The following is a 19,681-nucleotide window of genomic DNA, read 5'->3' on the forward strand; positions in this document are numbered from 1 at the left end:
CTGCCTCTCACTCTGGCCAAGTTCTCGGAAGCCCTCCGCCGCATGCCCACCAATAAATCTCCGGGCATGGACGGGCTGACCATGGAGTTCTACCGCATGTTTTGGGACGTCCTCGGCCCGGACCTTGTCACCGTCTGGGCCGAGTCCTTGCAGGGCAGGGTCCTCCCTCTTTCGTGCAGGTGAGCCGTGCTCACCTTATTGCCGAAGAAGGGGGACCTCCGCGATTTATGGAATTGGCGTCCCATCTCGCTCCTCAGCACGGACTATAAAATCGTAGCGAAGGCCATCTCGCTGCGGCTAGGGTCTGTGCTGGCGGACGTGATCCACCCAGACCAGACCTACGCTGTCCCGGGCCGCACCATCTTTGACAACTTGTATCTGGTCCGGGACCTCTTGGAACTCGGGTGTAGGGATGGTCTGTCATTCGCCCTCCTGTCCCTGGATCAGGAGAAGGCGTTCGACAGGATTGACCATGGGTATCTCCTGGGCACTCTGCAAGCGTTTGGCTTTGGGCCCCAGTTTGTGGGTTTTCTCCAGGTGCTGTACACCTCCGCAGAGTGTTTGGTCAGGCTCAACTGGACCCTGACCGAACCGGATAGCTTCGGGCAAGGAGTATGTCAAGGGTGCCTCCTCTTGGGCCAGCTGTATGCTCTGGCGATCGAGCCCTTCCTCTGTCTCCTCCGTAGGAGGTTGGCAGGGTTGGTGCTGCGGGAGCCGGAGCTGCGGCTGGTCCTGTCGGCATATGCCGACGACGTGCTCCTCATGATCCAGGACCCGGGCGACTTGGTGCGGGTGGAGGCTTGCCAGACCATCTATTTGGCAGCCTCCTCCGCCCGGGTCAACTGGGTCAAGAGCTCTGGCCTGGTGATAGGGGACGGGTGGCAGGCGAGCTCCCTCCCACCCATGCTTCAGGCCATCCGGTGGAGCGCGGGTCCGCTGCTCTATCTCGGCGTTTACCTTTCTGCCACGCATCCGTCTCCGCTGGAGAACTGGCTAGGTTTAGAGGGCAGAGTGTCGGAGCAGCTCCGGAAATGGACAGGACTGCTCTGGTGTCTCTCCCTTCGAGGGAAAGCACTGGTGCTCAATCAACTAGTTCTGTCCATGCTCTGGTACCGGCTCAACACCCTGGTCCCAGCCCCGGGCTTCCTGACCACCCTCCGGACATTGATTCTGGAGTTCTTTTGGTCAGAACTGCATTGGGTCTCTGCGGGGGTTCTCCATCTACCCTGGAGGAGGGAGGGCAGGGCCTGAAGTGTCTGTATGCTCAGGTCCACGTCTTCCGCCTCCAGGCCCTGCAGAGGCTCCTTTATGGTGCAGGTAGTCCGGCATGGAGCGTATTGGCGCACGCCTTCCTGCGTCGCTTCCGAGGGCTCCGATATGACTGGCAGCTCCTTTGTCTCCATCCGAGAGGTCTTCCGCAAGGCCTCTCCGAGCTGCCAGTCTTCTACCAGGACCTCCTCCGGACCTGGAAACTGTTTTCAGTGACCAGGTCCGTGGCGGCCACCGTGGGGGCAGATCTCCTCGCGGAGCCCCTGCTACACAACCCCCAGCTTCGTGTGCAGGTGGCGGAGTCCCCCATGGTGCGCCAGAGGTTGGTCCTAGCAGAAGTCACCAAAGTCGGAGACCTCCTGGACTACGACCGGGGAGACTGGCTGGATCCCCTGACGCTCACTCAGCGCATGGGGCTCTCCAGACCTCGTACTCCCCGGCGCGTACTTCAGGGGGTGTGGGCCGCTTTGCCGCCCGCTGCTCGGGACTATCTCGACTGGGTCCTGTGAGAGGGCACGTCCGCCCACCCTCCACTCCGAGCCCTCCAGACTTTTTCATCGGGCCCCTGCCCCGTGGACCCAACCAGCCCCCTCCCCGTCCATTCGCCATGAGCCGGCTGCACCATCTGCAGCCGTTTCTGTTCCAGACCGTGCCAAGGAAACATCTATACACACTCGTGCTCCACATTCTTCATGTCCTCACCCTCGCGTCCCGCCCCGATACGAAGTGGTGGGACCTTCTGCCACCTCTGGAGGGTGAGGAGCCCCGGTGGGCTAGCCTTTATTCTGCTCTGATCCCGAAGCACACCGGGGACATCAGTTGGCGGCTCCTTCATGGAGCCGTGAGCATGGGCGTGTACTTGGCGCGGTTTACCCCTATCCCAGACACCTGCCCCTTTTGCGGCGTGAGGGAGACCCTGGCGCATGTTTACCTGGAGTGCGCCAGGCTGCAGCCCCTATTCCGGCTCCTCACGGATATTTTGTTAAGATTTTGGTTGCACTTTTCTCCTCACCTTTTTATTTATGCACTCCCTATCCGTCGCCCCACAAAGTCGCGGGACCTCCTGGTCAACCTCCTTCTGGCCCTAGCGAAACTGGCCATCTATAAAACCAGAGTGAGGAGGTTGGCCGATGGAGTTTCCTGTGACTGTGGGGCGTATTTCAGGTCCTCTGTTCTTTCACGTATCTGGGCAGAGTTCCTCTGGGCGGCGTCCACAGGCTCCCTTGACGCCTTCGAGGAGCAGTGGGCGCTGTCTGGGGTTCTCTGCTCAGTGTCCCTGTCTGGTTCGCTTCGTTTGACCCTTTGACCTCACTCCTGTCCCTGTTCTTTTATTAGTTGTCCCCCGTAATTTTTTGGTCTCCAGGTCCTGTGGACCCCACCTTAGGCTGGGAGGGATCCTTTAGTAGTGGGCGGGCTTTGCCCGCCCACTTCCTGGATCCCAATAGGTCTGGTCACTCAGGGAACAGAAAACTACTCATACAGTGACCAGTATATTTGCCCTCTACCAGACTCCTGTACCCCACTGGTCTGGGTCTGTCACACATGTTATGAAAAATGCATTTCAGAACTTACTGTCAGCTTCTCAGCTAGATCTCAGATTCTTTTGTAGAGATAGTCTACTTGGTTAATATTGTTCCCCTATTAGGAAATAAATTGTGGAATCATTCCCCCAGAGGTTTTTAAGATCAGGCTTGACAAAGCCCTGGCTGGGCTGATTTAGCTGGGGATTGGTCCTGCTTTGAGCAGGGGGTTGGACTAGATGATCTCCTGAGGTTCTATACCAGTTATAGTTATTTTTTCATATGAAAAAGTGTTGGGATATTATATTTACCATTTGATTTAAGAAGACAGCATACTGTGGTCATTTGGGTAAGGCTTCTTTTGGCAAGAGAACGTAGAATGTGTAATAATTCAGTATCTGAGAATCTGAATGAAAACTTTTTCACAGTATCTATAGACATTTATAAACATGACAAATTCTGTTTTACAACAGAGCAAAAATATAATTATGTATACTGAAAGTATACTGCTATTAGAAGTTTATTCCACTCCCCAGACCTTCATAAAGCTCATTAACACTAAAGGGATTTGCAACTGCACATTGAGAGGAGAATACAATTTTTATTTTGCAGTGCTTTTGAGACAATTCCTTTGACACAGAATACAATGCAGATGACTTAAAATGTTAAGACATGTTCAGGTGATTATCCACTATGATCCTTGAGATCCCAGTGTGTTGCTGTGGCTAATGCAATTCAGGATATATAAATCGGGATTATTAAGACGGTACAGGGAGATATTATCTCTGTATACCGCATTGGTGAGACTGTTACTGGAATATTGTGCCAGTGTTGGTGTCCATCCTTCAAATAATATGTGTGGATGGGAGGGTGGGGGGATGAAAAGAGTCCAGAAAAGAGCTACAAGAATAATTCATTAAGAGGTCACCAAATAAAAATCTCTAAGGCTATGTCTATACTAAATTCCACTTTCAGCAGTATGTGGGTTATGTGTAGCTACACACTGCAGTGAAAAGCAGGAAGTGTCCACATTGCAGTTTGTAGCTACACATGTCAGTGAAAGGCTCTGGCCAGGGCTGTGACTAGGGTGGGACAAGCAGGGCAGCCACCCAGGATGCACAGCAGGGAGGCCAGGCAGCTCAGGCCAGCCCCGTGTGATGGGTAGGGTTGCCAACTATCTAATCACACAAAACCAAACATCCTTGCCCCGCCACCTGTCCCACCCCTTCCCTGTGGCTTCACCCCTGCCCTACCTATTCTTTGAGGCCCTGCTCTGCTCATCCACCTCCCTCCCTCTGTTGCTCGCTCTCCTCCACCCTCACTCACTTTCACCTGGCTGGGGCAGGGGTTTGGGGTGCAGGAGGGGGTGCAGGCTCTGGGTTGGGGCCAAAGGGTTTGGAATGTGGGAGGGGCTCTGGGCTGAGCCTGGGGCAGGGAGTTGGGGTGCAGGAGAGGGTGTGTGGTGCAAGCTCTGGGAGGGATTTTGGGTGCAGGAGGGAACTCTGGACTGGGTTAGGGGGTTGAGGTGAAGGAGGGGGTGCATGGTGCAGGCTCTGGGAGGGAGTTTGATTGCAGTCAGGGGCTCAGGGCTAGGGCAGGAGATTGGGGTGCAGGAGGTGGTGCAGCCTCTGGGAGGGAATTTGAGTGCGGGAGGTGGCTCAGGGATGGGGAAAGGGATTGGGGTGCGGTCTCCAGCTGGGTGGCACTTACTTTGGGCAGCTCCTGGCCAGTGGTGCAGTGGGGCTAAGGCAGGCTCCCTGCCTGTCCTAGCCCGCGCCGCTCCTGGAAGCGGCTACCATGTCCATGCATCCCTGGGGCTGAGCAGGGGCTTCCTACGTGCTGCCCCTACCCTGAGTGCTGACTCCGCAGCTCCAATTGGCCAGAAACTGTAGCTAGTGGGATCTGCGGGGGTGGTGCTGGCGCTTGTGGGCGTGGGCAGCGTGTGAGCCTCCTGCCCCACCCAAGGGGCCACAGGGACATGCTGGCCACTTCCGTGAGCGGTGTGGGGCTAGGGCACGCAGGGAGTCTGCCTTAGCCCTACTGCACCATTGGACTTTTAGCACCTAAAATCTCCTGGTTTGGCTTTAGTAGCCTCTGGGAGATAAGGCCTGATTCACGGAGGCTTCCGGCGAAACCAGGAGGGTTGGCAACCCTAGTGATGGGACTCAGAGGCGACTCAGAGAGGGAGCACCATCTCCATCCCCTGACTCACCTAAGTGGGCCACATAGCCTGGGTTGGGGAGGGAACAACAAAAAAAATTCGGGGGGGGGGGGCACGTGACCCCACGTGCCCCCATGTGTCCCCCAAATGCATCACCTCTGAGAGGTCTAAATATGCTTGCTCACCCCAGGCACTAAAATGCCTAGTTACAGCTCTGGCTCTGGCAGGGGGAGGCAGCAGGGAAACATTTCAGCAGCTCCCTGCCCTAGCCTGATACTCAGACCCCTCCTCCTACATAATCATGTTCCTTGATATTTTTCTACCTATGATTAATATTTCTTTCTTCCTTCCCCCATTTATAGCTCCATGTCTGTTCCTCTCTTCTTCCATTCTCTCCCTTCCCTTTTGTCACACAATTCATCTTACCTGGAGGGCATCATATTATTCTCCTCCCTGCCTGGACTGGTGCTGAGAGAAGAAGCTGCAGGAATAGCTCTTTTTCCAATTAAAAAGATGGGTCAAATAGGACCCTGGCTAGCACATATCTTTTTCTGTCAGGTATGACTGATGGCCCTCCTGGGAGCCCTAGAAAGTTCCCATCTAATCTCCAGCTCCTTCTGTTGTTTTTTTCCCACATCACAGTCTCCTTCTTGATAAGTTATGGGGAGGTCCTGCATTTCTGACTCATGGCATCACTACTCATGCTAATAAAACTCACCGCAAACTCATGCAGATAACAATCTTATAACACGTCACAATCAATTTCAATGTATATCCTATATATGTATCATAGATTCATAGCTTTTAAGGTAAGAAAGGACCATCATGATCATCTAGTTTGATTTTCTGTGTAACACAAGCCATAAAATATCATCCAATAATTCCTGCAGCAAGACCAGACCTTTTTGTTGAGCTAGACCATGTCTTGTAGAAAGATGTAGCCTTTCCCACTTCAAGGAACAACTGCAGCAGCTTCCTGCTGCTGGTGCGGGGAAGCTGAGGGGAAAAACTCTGGTGGTGGTGTGGGAGGAGGGAAGAAGGGAAGCAGCAGGGAAAGGCTCTATCAGCAGGGAGCTGCCAGAGTCTATCCCTGCTGCCTGGGTCTTTATCTGTAGTGGGGAAAGATTTATTTCAAATATGGGCTGTAATTGTCTCATGATACCCCATAAGGGTTCTGGTGTGGGGTGGTAGGTAACAGCTAGAGGTGTGTAGTCAGTGGTTGGTTGGTTTGTTTTCTGTACTGAAGCAGGTTCTCTTGGGGTATTTGGATGTCCCTTTCCATGATGCAATCTACTTCTCTGGTGAAGTGTCCTTTTTAGGGAAGGCAGTTTTAAGTGTGTTTATAAGTGTATCTTGGACTTTCTCTTTCAGAGCAAATTCTGTGGTATCTGAGTGCCTGGCTGTACATAACTGATTTTTGATGGGTCTAGTGTGGTTGCTAGATCTGTGGAGGTAAGCACGGTGATCCATCAATTGCTTGTGTATAGTTGTTTGTAGGGTTCCATTGTTGAAGCTAATTGTGGTGTCCAGGCCATTGATGCTGGTGTAGATGTGTTCTAAAGGGGGTTTGATGAATGTGTCGTGATTGTTGAAGTTGTGGTGGAAATCTATGAAGGAATTTAGGTCTTCTATCCAGAGAATTAAAATATCATCAATGTATCTTAGGTATGTCATTGGTTTTGTGGTGCATTTTTCAAGAAATTCTTCTTCTAGGTGGCCTATGAAGAGCTTGGCTTACTGGGGAGCCATCCAGGTAACCATGACTGTTCCCATGGTTTGGACAAAGTGTGTGTTGTTAAATGTGAAGTTGTTGGGGGTGAAGATGAAATGGATGAATTTGGTGATGTGTTTAGGGTGGATTTCTCAGTGTACATTATCTTGTAGATACTTGAGGTGGGCAGTGATACCATCATGGTGAGGGGTTGGTGTATATTGGGAGGTGAAGGCTGAGGTTGTAGAGTTTTTCTTGGAGTTGTTTGGGGGAAGGCCTTTTGGGTATCTTTAATTTTCTGTATGAATTGTAGTGTGGGGTCTTTGTTGTTCTTTATAGTAGGTTGACATTGTTGACATAATCATCATGATTAAAGACAATGATTTTGGCTGGTTTGCTCACTACATGATGGTTTGATTTCAGGGACTATATAGCTATTTTCTTGGTGGTATAGGTGGATGATGATGGATATAATGTTCATTTCACAGTTGATGTTTCCCCTAATGCAATAGATGTAATAACACCATATCACCCTGGGGCGAACATTTTTCAGAAAGCCCTCACTCCATACCTGATCTCTCAGTACTCGTCCTCAAAGGAAACTTGCACAACACCTTCAAAAACCAAATCTGGGAAATTAAATTAATAAATCTGCTAAGCACTAAAAACTGTGGACTCAACAGAGACTGTAGTTTTATGGTTCATTACATTGATCTGCTGACCCTTACTTACCCCCTTCACTTTAAGTGGTCTTTTACCACACAAGTAACAATGCTTAACAATCTAAACCTCAATAGACCATTTCATTTTAAGTGGTCTCTCTCAATATTTTAAGTGATTATTTAGCTCAGACAGTCTGGTTTCTTCCCCAGACCTAAAGAAGAGGTCCGTGAAGCTCAAAGTCTTGTAACTTCCACTAGCAGAAGTTGGTCCAGTAAAAGATATTACCTCATCCACCTTGTCTCTCTCATATTGTGGGACCAACATGGCTTCAGTACCACTACAAATAACTATGGAAGATAATCTAATGGAGGCTTTTATTGGAACGAGGGTGAAAAACCAGAGAACTGCCCTTATAGAGTTTCAGACAATGCACACACTCACTTTGTCATCCTGGTTATGGACTTGTTTGGGGAGCAGAATTCTCTGTAGATAAATTTATACTCTTGTTGCCAGTCTTTCCCCCATGCTGCCTTCTACCACCACAAGATGATACAACACTACTTTGCCACATGCTGTTGAGTTCTATCAACATGGCATTCTAAAAGGTTTATAAATGAGCTTCTCTTTTTACTGCAAATAGCTGGGACCTACCTTGCAAGGTTCTGATAATTTATTGCAAGTTGCTAAGCACACTTGACTGCCACTGAAGACAATGGAAGTCAAGGGTATTGAGAACTTTACAAGATCTGGTACGCTGTGGGTAAATATAACAAACATCCAGAAGTTAAGAGGGTACTCCTTCATGTAATGAGGCACATACATTTGACAGAGAGTTAACATAATGTATTAAAAATACCACATTGATTCCTGAGCAAGGTTGTTAGGATCCAAAGAAAAATAAAAGTAAGTAATTATGATAATTTTAAAATTAATTAAAAATATTAATAATCCTCTACAGATTCTTACTGCCTGTTTGCCTAAGAGTATTGAAACCCTTTGGCTTTATCTTCAAGTCTTCAAATAGTCCTAATTTATAGTGAAGACAGATATAGTGAAGAAGATTGTTTAATTTAATAGGCTATTAACAAAGCCACTACTCTCTTGCTAAAATGAAATATAGAATGTTAGGTTCTGCCATGGACTTTGCATGGACCATGGTCAACATAATATAAAATAATTAAAATGTAATTTTAAGTTGGGATCATACTGGTCAGGCAAACTGTAGAATTTATCAAATAAATACCTTACAAGGAGCAGTAATTGTGACATTATTGATATAATCTGGGACCATATAGATCATTGTTGCAACCAAGGTCCTGTAGTGGCACGCAAATCTTGTATAAAGGGGGTCAAATGGGGTTTCTAAGACAAGGTTATGGTTTACTGGTTATGATTATGCTGTCTATATGTGTGTATCACTTTTGTAGTTGAAGTTATGAATATTGGCTCTATACTGTCTGTAATTCAAACTTATGCTATGCTGCTGGGTGACAACCCAGACAAACTGGTGTTAGCTCTGTCTAGCCTGCTTGATGGCCCATTAAGGACTATCAGCTATACAATGGACCCATTGAGAGAAGGCAAATATGCCTTGAGACTCAGCAAAGTATGCAGGAACTTGCCCATGTGACTCCAGACTCCATTTTCCTGTAATTTTCCACAGTAAGAACAAAGAGGTGTTCTTACACCTGGAAAAGACTATATAAGGCTGATGCCTCATCTCCATCTTGTCTTCAATCCTGCTTCATACCTCTGGAGGAACTCTGCTACAAGCTGAAGCTTTGAACAAAGGACTGAGGACCCATCCCAGCGGGGGATGTATTTCAGAGACTTGATTTGAACCTGCAGTTTATTCCATCGCTGCTACAAGCCTGAACCAAGAACTTTGCCATTACTGTATGTAATTGATTCCATTTAACCAATTCTAACTCTCATCTCTATCTTTTTCCTTTTATGAATAAACCTTTAGATTTTAGATTCTAAAGGATTGGCAACAGCATGATTTGTGGGTAAGATCTGATTTGTATATTGACCTGGGTCTGGGGCTTGGTCCTTTGGGATCAGGAGAACCTTTTTCTTTTACTGGGGTATTGGTTTTCATAACCATTTGTCCCCATAACGAGTGGCAGTGGTGGGAATACTGGGAAACTGGAGTGTCTAAGGAGATTGCTTGTGAGACTTGCGGTTAGCCAGTGGGGTGAGACCGAAGTCCTTCTAGTCTGGATGGTTTGGTTTGCCTTAGAGGTGGAAAAAACCCCAGCCTTGGGCTGTAACTGCCCTATTTGAGCAATTTGTCCTGAGTTTGCACTCTCAGTTGGGTTCCGCCAGAACCGCATTGTCACAGTAATATAATTTTCCAAATCACAACTTTATTCACACTCACAGCAATATTTATGTAACAAGAAAATAATTACATTTTTAAAACTCACTATTTCATGAATCATTTATAAACTATGGGCTGGATTCACAAAGAAACTTAGGCAAAGTGAAGCTGAGCATCACCACACCTAACTTTTAGGTTCTGAGAAAAATCACTGATTCAGAAAGCCTGAGTTCAGTGCCTAGGGTCCCTATACAATGAGTGGGGACAGACAAGCACCTCAGAATGGGACTCACAAAAAACAGCATGCTAGGTTTTGTCTTGCCTAAGCTAGCCAATGGGAGGTGCCAATCTAGGGTGGGTGTGCTAAGCCCTGCCCCACTCTTGGAAATAGGCACCAAGTCCAGGCTGCACGGATGCCTCCCTTTGCTTGGTTGATTCTCCACTGTGAACCTTCTCTTGATGTTAGGATCTGTGCCATTTTGGCTAGTGGCATGGGGAGAGACCATGAGAATCTCCCTCATAGCTTCTTGCCCAGTGGTTATAGTACTCAGCTGGGAGACCCTCAGAGTTCAAGTCTCACCTGTTTGGATAAATAATTAAAGGGTCATTGGAGCAGGGGGATTGGCTCCTACATTTCCAATCTCCCAGCTGAGTGCTCTAACTATCAGATAGAGTTACTCTCATGTTGCATGCTCTCTTTCTCTCTCTCTCTCTCTCTGTCTTGTCCATTGATTATTTATTTATATACAGTGAAACATCTTCAAAAAGATTGACAGAGGGTGCCTCATATCCAGTGGTGCAAGTAAAATCAATTTATTACTGGTATGGGGGGGCACCAACTAAGGGGGGAACTGTGACCTCCCAACGTGATCCTCCATGTGACTCCGCCCCCAGCCTGGGGCCCCCAAATTCTCCCCATCCCCTCCCAATGATCCATCCCACATTACCTGTGTGGGGGGGGTACTTTGTCCTCCTTCTGCTGCACTGGACACTTCAGAACCACAGCAGGGAAAGTAGCAAAAACCCCAGCCCTACCCCCTGCCCTTCCACAGATCTGCATCATCGTCCTCTGTCTGTGTACTAAAGCAGCAGCCCCGATGGAGGACAGGGCTGGGGGTGGTACAGCTGCCAGAAGAGCTGCTGCTATACAGATGGAGTTGGAGAAGAGGCAGCTCCATGGAAGGGTGTGGGGGGGTACAGCCATGCCAGAGGAGGCGTGGGGTCCCTGGCTCCTCTCGTGTCTTTCTGGTATGCCGTACTGGCTATAAATATCTTGCTGGTACGGCATACCATACCACTGTACTTGCACTGCTGCCCATATCAGAACATCCCATAGCTGAGTGGCTACGGCACTCACCGGAGAGGTAGCAGATCCCTATGCAAATCTTTTCTCCTCATCAGGTGGAGGAGGCCATGAACTGGGGGGTCTTCAATATCCCAATTGAGTACCCTAAATATGGGGTTAAAAGCTTTGTGTAAACTTGTCTACAGGGGCCCAATCTAGTAGGTGAACTCTGAGTTTGCCTATTGTATAAAGCCCTGTGGGAGACTTAGAAAGAGATACCACTGTCCTTCCCTGGTTCATGCATTGCTCTGGGCCTTAGGTGTCCAGATGCCTGGTGCGGTGCACATGCTCAGAGGCAGAAATATAGGCACCAAAGGAGTATTTACAGCAAACATTTAAGTGTTGCACAAGTTTAGATGACCACAGGGTTTGGTGGGAGCTGAACGGAGGTTATGTGAATCCCAGCGCGGTCTGATTCTGGTACCTAAGTCTTTTTGTGAATCTAACCCATTATATCAACTAGAACTTGTTGTAAAATGGAATTTCCATTCCCTGAGAAATATTCACATTTCAAAATGTGTTTTAATTCTAAATCAGAACAAAAAAAAATCACCATTTCAAAAATTTACTGCAGTATGGAAATAGGAAAAAAACAAAAACAAATAAACAAAAAACAAAAACCACAACCAATTTGGAAACACTGAAACATTTTGTTTCAATAATGATGAAATGCTTCATTTTGATAATGTTGAAATATAATATAATATAATTAATATAAAAGCCAAACAAAATGAAGCAAAATGAGAAAATCAAAATGAAATTTTTATCAAAACAAAATGTTTCAATATTATGAAAACCAAATATTTTAACATTATCAAAATGAAATGACTAAGTTGAAACTATTTGTTTTGACACTTTCCCTTTACAAATGTTTTTTAAATTGACACAATATTCTCACAATATGTTTTGATTTCAATGACTCTGCATTTTTGACAGAAAACTGTTCCATCAATTATGTTTTTGACCAGCCCTTATGTCAACCCAAGCAAGTCAAATTAGCATGTTTTCTTGAAATTTATGGGCAAGGTCATTTTGTTCTAACATCTAATACACCCTCTTTATCATTCTGTTTTTAAAGAAAAATGTATCGAAGCTTGAAGTCAGATCCTCAGCTGGTGTTTATCAGTGCAGTTCCACTAAAGTAAATTACACAACTCTGGTGAATACCAACTGAGGATGAGGCTCTTGGGGCTAGATCCATAAAGGTATTTAGGCACCTATTAGTACATTAGAAGCTTATGCCCAAACTTTAGTACCTAAAAATACCCCTGCCTAGCCCCGTAGTTCCTAGGCACCTAAGGCTATGCCTATACTTATAGCAACATGGAGAATACATACATTGTATGCACCCCCACCCCACAAACATGGCAGTATAGATGGTGAGACACTATTTAGATATGTAGAATAAAGATATGCCAGAACCCTAGGTTAATAGCCTACATGGCTCTTTACATGCCCAAGTAGTACTCTCAGGGCTACACTGCTGTTTTTAGCACTGTAGTGTCCTGCTGCCTCCCTGCTGATGGAGCCTTTCCCCTCCATAGGGAAGGGCTCTGGCAGCCAGGGAGCCTCTGGCGGGGATGGGAAGGTAGCAGGGAAAGGATACAGCAGCTCCCCTTCACATTGCAGTGTGGACAAAGCCTGCTTTTCACTGTGGCATGTAGCTACATATGTGCTACGTGCTGCCGCCAGTGTAGAGAAGGTCTAAGTATTGGTGTGCTCAAAAGCTTCCTATTCAATTGTGCCCCACACAAAAAGAGAAGGAGGAATTGGTGCTGTCAGAGAGTTAGAATGACTCTTGTCTAGTAGTTAGTGCATTTTCCTGGCAGTCTCAGGTTCCAGTCCCGGCTCCCATGACTATTCTAAATATTCTATAAAGTGGAACGGCTTCAATAGGTGAAATTGCGAGTGCCCAATACACCAGTCGCTAGAGCACTTATACAGGAAACCTGGGTTTGAACACTTGTTCTAAATCAGGGAGAGATGGGATTTGAACCTAGGTCTCCCACATGCCCTCAGAGGGCTTGAATCCCTGCAATATGGGGAGTAACTCCAGAAGAAGTTTCATAGCTGTGAATCCTGAGCAGAGATAGGTGCCTCCCTCGAGCCTACTGTTAAAGGGTGGGGCTTTGGCCACCTCACTCTCCTCAGTATTTCCTACTGACTAGCTTAGGCAGTTCACTGCTCACCTTGCTGGCTTTTGTGAATTCCCATTCTTAGGTGCCTAACCCTCCTTATGCATCATTGAGGGAGTCACAGGGCCTAAGATAGGTCTGTGGATTCCCTTGGGCAGCAAGGCAATGCTGAATCTAAGTCCTGTGAAAGTGAAATGAATTATATTAAAGAAATAGAATGAATTAAAGAATGCTGTATGTACATTTAAGTAGAAATGAGAAATGCTGCAAGCCAGGGGGGCAGGAAAGCAGATATTAACTGCTTAACTTGCCACTTAAGGGCAATTGGTGAAGCATTAGTCTTAGATCGATAAGAGTTAACAAGGAAGCAGGTTATGCATATTGTGCTCCATGCATATTTTACAATTTTTTGCTCTCTCTGTCCCTTTGTTTAGTTTGCACCCTTTTATCTGTATAAATAAGACTGTTTGAATCTTGCATGGAGGCTCACATTATCTGAATGTATTAGCAGAGCGCTGTGCTAATAAAACAGAGTGGTCTGACAAACTATGAGTCCTGAGTCTAACTTTGACAATTTGGAGGTTCCACCGAGATGGCAACCGTCTTCACTGGGGCTGTGTGATTCCTGACCGTTTTTGTAGGACGACCGTGGTAGCCGGCACCTGGGCATTTGGCCCGAGTGGTCCTCCTCCTGAACGGAAGGGTGCACGACCACAGTGAGGTCTACGCCATCGAACCTGTTGGTTCCCACTCTGTTCTGGTAGGGATCCCGGGATCTGACATCAGGAATCTGGTCAGGTAATTATTTCTGTGTTTTGTCCGGACTGAGGACTGTCCTGTCTCTGTGTCTATCCGTCCTCCTGTGGAGTGTTTGAGTCTGGGTGCCATCTCCGTCCGGGGATCGGCCGACCAAGGGGTTCCTGTCCCCGCGGTCTGAGTGAGTGAAATCTGCACAATCGCAGCCGCACCGCACCTTGGGTAAAACCCTTGGTGTGAAAGCAAGGGCGATTGAGTCAGTAGCCTGTGGGCTCCTTTTGTGTGTTGCACTGGGCATCGCTCTGACGAACCCGAATTTCCTTCTTGTGTGATTGGTGTGTGTAAAGTCCTCCTGTATTGGTAACCAGACATCTAAGTCGGGACAGTTCCCTAAAGGAATGCCGGCTCAGTTTTAGGAAGGGTCCGGACTCCTGTATATTTCTGGAAAAATGGTCTAGGCTAACTCAGGGAGATCCCAAAACTCAGTGGCCACTGTTAAAACCTTGGAACAAGGACCGAGTGGACATCTTAAAAAAAACAAACTCGGCCAGCCTAAAACTAAATTGGCTAAAGGAGAGGTTAATTGTTTCATGCAGTGGTGGGAAGAGGCAAATCGTAGGTGGACAAAATCAAAACTCACCTCTCTCAAATATTCAAATAATAAATTAAAAGCTTTATTAAAAGTCTCCTCTCCCACCACCAGTCTGAGCGCTCCTTCACCCTGTTCTCTGACAAAAAAAAAACAACAACCCTGGATCGATCCCAACTCCCTTCATACTCCCCTCTCATTGTAAAAAGGATAAAATGCCCCTTGTTCTGTTCCCCTTAGTTGTCTGCCTCAGAAACTGATTCTTTAGTGTTCCATTACCAATTCAGCAAGGAGGGTGGGCTCCTCAACTAGCCCCCACCCTTCCTGGTCCCTTTCCTTAAGCATTTCTTTCAAAATTGTGAAATGACCACAATATCACTCACAAAAATGGTTCATTGGAAAAAGCAGGATTGGGCCCAGGCAAGCAACAGATAAAGAAACTAAAAAAAAAAAAACCAGGTTGGAAGCCCTAAGGGCATAGTGTCAGGAGTAAGTGCAAGTATGAACCCCTGGAACAATACTTAAAATGGTGAAATCTGAGTTGATAAAGGTGTCATTTTGGGAAATAAACAAGTGATTTAAGGAAAGAGAGTGAAAAGTTAACTCTACAGAGGCTGGAGAGAATTAAACAGTTAAACTTTGTGAAAATGTTAAAAAGGATCTTGTTAAAAGAATTCTTGGTTTCTTTGCAGCCATTCTAAAGGAAAAATGGGCCCTTTTCCAGAGGAATGTCTGTAAATAATCCAGGTAAAGAGACTATCTAATTAAAATAATTTGACTATGAACAATTGAGTCAAATTTGCTAAAAGAACATAGGGGTTTCTATTGGAACTTAACTGCCCCAAATGTATAAAGGTAATGTAATCTATGTACAGCTATGTAAAAACAAAGCAGTGTAAGAGGGATGTTAAGGGAAAGAAAATGTATATGTATCTGTCTGTCTGTGGGAATATGTGAGGTTTGTAAAACTCCTGTTTTGTAAGTTTAAGATAAATTGGTTTTGTTTTGTTTATAATGCCACTAAAAATCCATTTGACTCTTTAATTCAAAGTTGCAAAACTGACAGACCTTTTTGCCAGACACAGGTAATCAGTGTTGGTTGACTTAGAGATTTGGTATTTAACCCTTAAGGGGTAACTTGATTCTTTACTAAATTTAAATGTTTTCAAATAAAGACCAAGTCATGACTGCAGCAGGACAGTCAAAATCAGAAAAATAGGGAGAGATTCTGGATTCTGTTTGTTTGTTTGTTTTTGTAACAAAATTGCAAATGAAAGCTGTAGGAAAAGAATAAAGACAGTGGCCCTCTGAAGCAACAGCAGGGGTGAGGTGCACAAAACAAAAAGAAGAAATGTTAGAAACACTGAGCCTTAAAATGGCTCTGTGTAATCAGACTGTCACTTTGATAAGGGTACATAAGACTCTGTAAGAACAAAAGAAACAGTTACACCTTATGTAAAAATTAATATGGCTAATGTTTTAAAAGTTAAAGTATAGAAGGAATGTGCAGACGTGTGCAGTGTATATTATAGAGGGGGGGTAAAAGAAATGCAAACAAAACATGCTACTTAATTAAAATCCTATTAGGGCTCCAAAGGAGCCACAATAGACTGTAAAAAGAACAGGAGTACTTGTGGCACCTTAGAGACTAACAAATTTATTAGAGCATAAGCTTTCGTGGACTACAACCCACTTCTTCGGATTTTTCAGATCTGTGTGTGTTTTGGAAGCAAGAGTTAAAAGTAATCAAAACTCTGGTAAAAGTTAATTGTGTTCCTTTTAAGACAGAGTCTCTGAGCTCTGCTAATGGTTTTGAATCCAAAAGCCAAGCCTGTGTTGATGCAAATTATCTAACTGATAATGGAAGTGAGAGAACTGCCAGCACAAAGAAGTTGCAGATAAAGAACATACCTGGTCAGCAAACAAATTGTCTAAATAAAAGGCACGGTATAACAAGATACCTTTAATTAAAATAAATTTAATGTTAATAAGTACCCCTGTAACAATGTATAGTGTGTATGATTTTTGAAAAAAAAAAATCCTTTATGGTAATGATGCTTTTCAGCTGGTACCTGTGAACAAACTTAAAGCTTAATACAGCAGGAAAGACATTGTAACCTTGGTCTGCTGTAAAGGGAAAACTGAGGTACACCACCTCATGGATTTAATGACTGAACAGTGGGATAATTTCCCCATAACCCTTAAAAGATAGAAGCCATTAAAACCTGGCCTGCCTATAGAACAAAAACACAGGAAAATATGGAGGTAATTCCTCTTGTTTTGCCTGCAATCAGCAAGGGTATTTGTAAAAGAAAGGAATATTGAATAATGAATGCCACCCCAAAAGGGGTAGAAAAATGTTATTTTTGTCTTTCAGAAAAAGCTAATATCAGCTACAGGACAACCTAATAAGAAACAAATAAAAGTGGGTATGCTTATCCATGCCTGTTGCTCCAAAGCCCTGTAGTAAAGACATCTCACTAGGATCCTGTATGTGGGATAAAATGAATAATGAGACCAAAGTACTGTATAATGGGCTATGTGTATGTGTTAATTCTTGGGGGGGAAAGTGTTTTAAAAGAATGGAAGTGTTAGCAACCTTCCAATAGACAAATGTAAATGTAATGTAAGTAATGTGTTTACAAAAGGTAAAAAGGTAACATAGTTCCTAAAACAAACAAAAAGGCAATGTGGGAAACCGAACCATTCATATTATACATGCAAATGGCAACATATTAAGAATTGCCACTGCAGAAAGATATAACAGCTTACCATTGGTATAACATATTTTCTGAATGGTCTCCCACAACTACTGGCGTACTAATGTTACTAACCCTAATTGGTTTTGGTTTTAAATTGTATGTGTTTAATTGTAATGTTTGAAATGTGCTGTTGGATAAAACAAATGTATGCAAAGCTAGAGCCACAGGCTCAAATCACCTCCCAGTATTTTCTATTACGTGGACTAAATAAGAAGTGACACTGGCGATTAATAATCTTAGTGTCAAAAGGGGGATATGTAGGAGCAGGATTTTATAATGTCCCATAAGCATTAATGTATGATTTGATTTCATCCCTGTCAGCCACCCTTTTTGAATAGCAGAAAGGAATGACAGACCAGAACAATCCTTATGACTGATTATGGTCACCCTTTTGTTTTAGAATAAGTTATAATGTCTACTATGGTTTCCTATATGTATTACAAAGTAGGCCTCTAGTTAAATATACATTTCTTTGTTTTAAGGTTTAGTAAGTAAGAAACAGGATTCTCTATTGTGTCTATGTTAAGTAGATTAGAGGAACATTGAAGGCCTGGGTCTCAATGTAAATTGTCTTGGTTATTGATTGTAAAACTTAGCAAGGTTTAATTTGCAATGCCTTTTTGCTCCATATAAAATACTACTGTTTGTATTCTCAATCTGTGTGAATAAGGAATGTATGCATCAGGAAAAGATAAGGTGTGAAGGCCATTGTTATAGCCAGAGTCAAGGAAGAAGAAGTAAAGAGACTTAAAGGACATCAAAGAATCATCAGGTACTGCTTACTGTCCAGATGGCTGTTAAACTGTCTGGCATCACAGCGTGCATACATGCTTCACAGTGTAAGAAGGCACCCCCCCAGCAAACCAATCACCTCAGGACCACGCAGAGTCAATTTTGACTCCAGAAGAAGACGTAGAGGAAGAGCCTGCAATACCTTACCATCTACGCTCTCGTAAGGGTTGCCAGAAGCAGACGAGGACCTAAAGCAAGGCCCAAAAAGAAGCAGTAGTGAGCCTAGCGCCTGCTGCCTGGTGGATGTAAAACCGTGACTGCGGTTCCCTCAGTTGAGGTTTTCAGATCCAGAAGGGCCTTGCCTCCAACATGAGCCTCTGGTGGCGCCTGTTCCTCGGCTGCTGGTGTCTTAAGGTCTGGGGAGTCCACAATGACAATTCTTTTATACAGCAGCAAGTGTGGATAGCTCAGACTCTTAATATTTCTAATTGCTGGGTCTGCAGCCACATCCCAGCTCACTCTCAAGCTGGTGTTCCTGTCCTGGCAATCCTACTCAATTCCCCAGACCTCACTGGAGGACCTCGTCCGTTTAATAAAACATGGAACAATAATGACACTTGGGAAGCAGTGGGAATAAATGTATCTAAATGGATAAGTGTGATGGAGGGAAAAGGTCATTGGTGTTGAGTGTGTAATGGACAGGGCTGGATCTGGGAAAAAGCCGTTGCCTTCAGCATATTGTGGCCAATTGTGTATGGGATTATTCGAACAAAACTAAAGAGTGGTGGGCCGGGTATGGGGATATGAATTTTTTCTCGACCTGGGATCAAACAGAAAAATCAATCTCATGTTCCCCCTACAGTAATCTTAGTGAAAACAATACAATCTTTCAATGCCATGCAAATAACACCACTCCTTGTAAGGAGAATTATCCTGTGCCCTTCGGAGGATATTACTCCTCCTTTGTAGGCACCTATGTGACAAATGGGTGCAACCGACCCTTCCCAGCCTTAATAGGCCATCATTGGGTTTGTGGGACCAAAGCTTATACTGTGTTACCAGCTAACTGGTCAGGTATCTGTTATCCCGCCCGACTCTTCCCACAATTCTGAGTGCTAGGGTCCTTCCCACGAGAACGCCTTCGTAATTTCAGGCAAAGAAGAAGGGATTTATCAGATGCCCAATGGTATGTAAATAACATAAGCCCCTTGACCTGGGAAGAGGCCATTGGCGGTTCCCTTATCCCACTTGGGGGAGTAAAACACCATGCAAAAAGGCTCCTAAGGTTACAAGCAGTAGTTGAAATAATGGCAAATGAAACCGGAGAGAGTTTAAAGACCCTGGCCAAAGCAACAGGGGCGATCTGACAGATGGCCCTCCAAAACCGTCAGGCATTGGACATAGTGCTGGCGGCCAAAGGAGGGACCTGTGCTCTCATTGGAAAAGAATGTTGTGTGTTCATACCTGACGACACCAATAAGGTAATAGATCGCGCTAGTCACTTAGAACAAATCGCATATCTTCCCTATGAAGAGCCGAGTTCTTTATGGAAGTGGCTAAGTAACCTATTCAATTTCTCTGGCATAGGAAACTGGTTGTTTCAGGGAGCCCTGACTATCCTGTGCGGAATCCTAATGATTTTTGTATGCTTTCAGTTAATCTCCTGTTGTATCCAGAATTGTGTAAGGTATGCCAACCAGGTGACTGCCCCAAAA

Source organism: Malaclemys terrapin, chromosome 5 (assembly GCF_027887155.1).
Source record: "Malaclemys terrapin pileata isolate rMalTer1 chromosome 5, rMalTer1.hap1, whole genome shotgun sequence".
Classification (NCBI taxonomy): domain Eukaryota; kingdom Metazoa; phylum Chordata; order Testudines; family Emydidae; genus Malaclemys; species Malaclemys terrapin.